The following is a 6499-nucleotide window of genomic DNA, read 5'->3' on the forward strand; positions in this document are numbered from 1 at the left end:
TATATATATATAAATTTTTTAAAACTTAAGAACCCTAATATAAAGTTTCATCATTATTATAACACTAGAACATCTACATAAATTTTATAATTTAAAGGCAGCATATTGCTTACACAGTTGTACAAATACTACGAATATATTTCTCGCTGTCATCTCTGAGAAACAAACTTTTGTAAAACTTTCGGACAATACCGAATTTTGAGAAATCTCATCGTCGAAAGAGGAATCATATAATAACTTTCATTTATTCATTTAACCAGAATACACACACGCGAATTTGAATGGCAAAATTAATATCATCATTTGAGTGAAGAAAGTAAAGACTCCTAGCGCAGTTCAGTTCCACGAAATCATTGATTTTTTTGTTGTTATTGTAGGTAAAAGAATAGAAAGGTATTATAATCGATATTTGCAAAATGTAGGACAATACCTCCATCATATTTAGGTCTGGAGACCCATTTATTTAACCAGAATGATCCACACAATTTTTATCTTTTCCTTTATGACAATGAAAGAGATTGCGGTGGGCCTGGAAATTTTATATGAATTTTCAATCCTACTTGTTCATCTTTCAAATACCGAATTCGTCATTACTCATAATATTTCCAGTTAATTTCCTTTTGGGAAATATATTTAGGAAATAAATTTTTATCGCAAGATTTGCTGATTATGTGTATCTTATGCAAATATGGGAAAAAACATGGGATAAGAGTAATAGATGATAAAGAAGTTGGTTAACTTTAATTTTATGAAAAGTATATATTTCCTGGGAATAGGAGATTAAAAACTACTTAATGTATGCATAAAATAAGGTATAGTTTTTTTTTTTAGAAAAATACGCAGCAAAAATTTATGATAAAATAATTTTCCATTAACGATAACAAATCATTGATTAAATAACGTAAAATGGGTAGAAAGTTTAAACAATAATAAATTTTTTTTAAAAATATGGAGTAATAAACTAAATAATTAGATTAAAATTATAAATTTAAAAAAGTAGAAATTTCATAAACCAAATAATAAAAATCATAGACAAATACGCAAAAAATCTATAATAAATAAGCAAAAAAGAAATAAAATTATGAATAATAATATAATACAAAATAAACGCAGTTCATGCAGCATTTACTTAGAGCCTAAAAATTCGGTACATGCATTTAGTAAATATGTTTTATCCCCTTGGGAGGGACAGTAAAAGACAACTAAACCTGAAAATAACCATGCGCCACATGGCGAGTCATCAAAAGAAAATGGCGACTTAAATAAGCAATTCGTCACATTTTCCACATAATTTTTTTTCCTTTTTGAAAAGCATTCAATCATAAAGGTTAGAGCCGTGATGTCTCAGGGGATAGAGCGTTCGCTTTCCAGTGGGGTGAACCGGGTTCGAATCCCAGAGATGGCTGGTCGATATGATTACGCACCCGGCTTGCACCGACCACAGTGCTGACGTAAAATATCGTTAGTGGTAGACGGATTATGGGTTAAGGTGGTATCATACCGAACGCAACAGCGACGAGAAATACGATTTCGCTTCCTTGTTGCAGTGTGTCTGTTGCAAGTGATAGCAAATACCTCCACACCGCATGCGACAATAAACCTGTTTCCTGGCAAGCGTATGCGCATAAGACCATGCGCACTTTTCTTCTGCATCTAGCTTTTGTTTCATAGCATTCATTTTATTATTTTTTAGCACTTATATTATTATTTCTTACATTTAGCAATATATAGTATGCCTAAAAATTTGTTTAATTTATGAATATGATTGGTTTGTCTCATTTACTTGTCAACCAATACAGATTCAATTCTCAAATATATATGATAAATTTCTCTCAAGCACTCTTAAAATAAAATTTGGGTTCCTGCGCACAACTGGTCCACTTTTTAAATAGTCTGCTCAGACTACTTATAAAAAACCGTGGGGTGGTTTTCTGATGTAGGAGGCGATGCCTACAGCCGGGATGAACATAGTCAGTCTGACATGACTACTGGTAGCTATAATCCGTATCACTCAAAGTCAAAATTCCTAGAATATTGTTTACAGTATCTCAACTATCAACGATAGGCACATGAAGCCTATAGTGTAAGCGAGAAATATAATGAAAGTTTTATTTGTTCTTTAATCTGCTCCGTTAACTTAGTATACGAAAAATTCCAGAAATATTCCTAATCTTTCATGTTTTTCAAAACTCCTGAAAGTTTCACAGTGTAGGTAAGCCATAATATTTATTTGTTGCTATAAAAAATATTTCAGTAGAAAAAAGGAACTTGTTCTCCTCGTTTCTATAAATAACCAGTTTTATCCGATCAGGATTTACGCATACTTCCATAGAATAACAAGTTTGCACTGAAAGGAATGCATTTTTTACATTAAAAAATTCTAATTTTAATGTAAAAAAAAAGTTAAAGATCTAATTTATTCTGCAAATAAAAATTTAAGCAATTCCGTTTATGAAGTTGCTTAAAAAGAAAGAAGGAAAAAAACCTTAGGGATCCGGTGTTGTTCACCATTCCAGTATTTCTATAATACTCTATATATTCAGAATTGTTTTTTTTTTTAAATTTTTTCTGCTTTTTTTTTAAATTTATAATTTTTATATTCAGATTTTATCCAAAACTTGCTAAAACTTTTCATTCAAAATTTTGGTTTTTGTAATAATTTCCCATTTATAGTATTTAAACCAAGAGTAGTGTTGAATTGAAAATGCAATTTTTACAATTATAATTACCTACACATTCAACAAAATAACAAAGTATATTGCCTTTTCTCTCTAGCATTTACTTTTCTTTTCTTTATGAAACATAATAGTGTTTTTCAAAAATGTTTTCTAATATAACTAAATTTCTAATTTTTTTAAATAATTGCTTTTAAATAATGGCATATGAAAAGTAAATTTTGTTCTTCGTGAAAAAGTATATAGTTAATTAAAAACTACAACTTTCTAATCTTTTAGCAACACTTCATACAAGTTACCTTTTTCTTATTTTGTGTATTTTTTTAAATTTTTTATTTTTTAAAAATATTAAGAGTATGCATTCTCCATTTAATAAAATCTATTTGAATCTTAATTAGTATAAAAATAATTAATTTAAACAGCTTGATATTTATTTGAATGGAAATTTAAGTTCTAGTTCAAGTTAAAATAATTGTTTTTAAATAATGTCAAATAAAAAGTAAAATTTGTTCTTCGTGAAAAAGTACATAATTAATTAAAAACTGCAACTTTTTAATCGTTTAGCAACACTTCATACATGTCACCTTTTTCTTATTTTGTGGAATATTATTTTATTTTTTATTTTTAAGAAATATAAAAAGTATGCATTAATTCTTGATTTTCTGTTTAATAAAATCAATATGAAGTTGTCTTAATTAGTATAAAAAGATATGATATTGATATTTATTTGAATGACAATTTAAGTTGTAGTTCAAGTTAAGTTTTTCTAAAAATTCTGTGCACGATTGACTATTAACATTTATTTCACTATTATCAGCAATGAAGAGCAAATAAAGTAAACTGCTGCGAATGATTTCTAAGTTCTGTTCATGTGTCAATGAATAATTAAAAATGTGTAAAATAAATTCATTGTAAAAAAATTATACAACTAGTTTTTAGCAATTAATTCAAAATGTTTTTTGAGAATTAAAATAAAGTGACTGTCAATGTATTTTTCATAATTAACAAATGTTGATTAACATAATTAACAAGATAAATTCCGCTTTATAATTTAAAAATTTATAACAAATGAAATGGAATTTGTAAAGGTAGAAACACTGTCTCCAAATAAATACCAATCAATATATATTTTTAAAGATTTTTAATTAAAATTATTTTAACAATTAATGTTATTTTATATACATTTGAAAAAAATTACGACTTAGATTTATATAAATAAAAAATTGTGAAACTTATTTTAGTTATAAAAATGTTTTTTAATATGTTTATGTCAAAAAATATCCTTCAAATATGGCCAAATATTTTACATAAAAGTAAATTACAATGTTCTGAATAATGCAAATATTAAAATCGTATGAGATTTCACCGTGTTCTCCCTTTGAGAATAAAAATACAAATGAATTGGATTGAATCTCAGTCTGCAACAGCGACAAAAATTGAACCCCATCCAATTCTTGAAATCAGACATCCAATTTGTTGGATGGTGCAACAGTGGGAGGAAGAAAGAAGTGCGCATGCGTTAACTCATGGCAAAAAGCGATTTGTTGCAGTTGCAGTCGGTATGAAGGTCTTTTTAGCGTCCCCTTGCGGTCAGGCTAACCATGGGAGGTTTTCGTGGTTTTTCCTCTCCATGTAACGCAAATGCGGGTTAGTTCCACCAAAAAGTCCTCCATGAAGGCAAATTTTCCCCAATACTTGCGCCAGGATTTCCCTTGTTTTCTGGATTGGGTTTAAAATTACAAGGCTACTGAGTTGAACATTAGTAGTCGTAAACCCATAATTAGGTCGACTGTCGAATGACGGTTACTAAGTTATTAGATCTATCGGCCACTGGCTACAAACTGAAAATTTTAATTTTCAGGTCTGTGACAAACTATAATATTTTTCACAGCCTCTTAAAACTTAATTTAAAAAAAAATTACTAATGTCTTGAATCTAAATCTATATTGCTTATATTATTACTATAACTATATATTACTACTATAACTATATATGAGCAATTCTACAAGTAAACGCCAATTAAGCGGTCAAAAAAATTTTTTTGGGGGGCACACTATTTCTACATGAATTTTCTTCTTTTTTACAACCTAAAAAGGCAAGAAAAAATCGTGAGCATTAAAATTTTTCTTTGTGACATACTTTAAATGTGACATACTCTTTCTGACATACTTTAAATGTGACATACTCTTTCTGACATACTCAGATAAATCTGAACCATTTATTCAGATAAACCGATTTCTACCTAAATATAATATTATTATACTCTCTAAAATGTATTTATAGAAATTTCATACTATAAGATTATATTTTAGTATAAAAATTGGCGTTTATTTTTAGAATTGCTCATATCGTCGCTTTGAAATTAAACCGTGGTAACTCAAAAAAGCAAGTTTTTCAGGAGAGCAATTTCTAACTTTCCGCGCTAATGCTAATAATCGCGCCAATGCGATGACGATTTATCTGCTCTCTAAATTAATTTTATGGAACTATGAAGATAACACTTTGTTTCTCTAAAAGGGTGATTTTTTTTACACAAAATGACCCAAATATCTCATTTTTCGTTTTTTTTGAGTTACTACGGTTTAGTTTCAAAGCGACAATATGAGCAATTCTACAAATAAACGCAAATTAGGCGTCCAAACAAAAATCAAAAATATTTATTTTTTTCGGGGGGGGGGCACGCTATTTCTACATGAATTTTCTTCTTTTTTACACCCTAAAAAAGCAAGAAAAAATATTAAACATGAAATTTTTTCCTTGTGACATACTTTAAATTACAAAATACCAATTTAAAATTTTTCCCGATTTTTTCAATTTAGGAACTTTGATTAAATTTTTTTATTTTCGTTTTTTATACTAAAATATAATCTTATAGTGCGAAATCTCTATAAATACATGTTAGAGGGACATTATAATAATATTATATTTATGTAAAAATCGTTTTATCTAAATAAATGGCTCAGATTTATCTGAGTATGCCAGAATGAGTATGTCACATTTAAAGTATGTCACAAAGAAAAAATTTCATGTTCACGATTTTTTCTTGCCTTTTTAGGGTGTAAAAAAGAAGAAAATTCAGGTAGAAATAGTGTGCCCCCCCAAAAAAAATTTTTTAATTCTTTTTGGCCGCCTAATTGGCGTTTATTTGTAGAATTGCTCATATTACTAGGCTTATATTATACTATTATCTATACAAATAATTTAAATTTTTGCTAAGTGAAGGAAATCTTTTTCCTACAGTGTGTTATAAAACTGAATGTATTGTACTATTATACTTTCATATTCCCCCTTGGGAGAATCTTACGACATGGCAGTATTGTCGCAGAACAATACCGAATTCTTGCAGAAAGATTTTTACTTTGTGAAGTAAATAATTTTGGTTTTCTTTTCTGCAGAAATGCTCGAAAAATGTTACATCTTTTCTTCTGAATTATATTCAAAAGATGCCTTTCTCGCACATCTGAGTGGGAAAAGTGCTTATGATTTTTCTATTCTCATTTGAGAATAACGAAAAATAAACAATAATGAAGTAAAAAAAAATGTTTTTTTTTTTATTTAAAATTTATTTTCGCTACCACGGAGTGAGTTTTCAGTCACAATAACTCTTTGTCTACAGGCATATGATTAAAAAAAAAGCATTAACATATAATGGAGGAATGAACATAAACCATAAAATAACAAGTAAAAACTTTTACCATTGGAAGTATTTTCGCTGACTGAAAATTTTGCAAAAGTTATTTCGATTTTTTTCCAAAAGGATTGATCATGGTTAATGAGAAAAATGGAGGATAATAGACAATATTTATGTTGACAGAAAAAACTTT

The sequence above is a fragment of the Parasteatoda tepidariorum genome, chromosome X2, assembly GCF_043381705.1.
Source record: "Parasteatoda tepidariorum isolate YZ-2023 chromosome X2, CAS_Ptep_4.0, whole genome shotgun sequence".
Taxonomy (NCBI): Eukaryota; Metazoa; Arthropoda; class Arachnida; order Araneae; family Theridiidae; genus Parasteatoda; species Parasteatoda tepidariorum.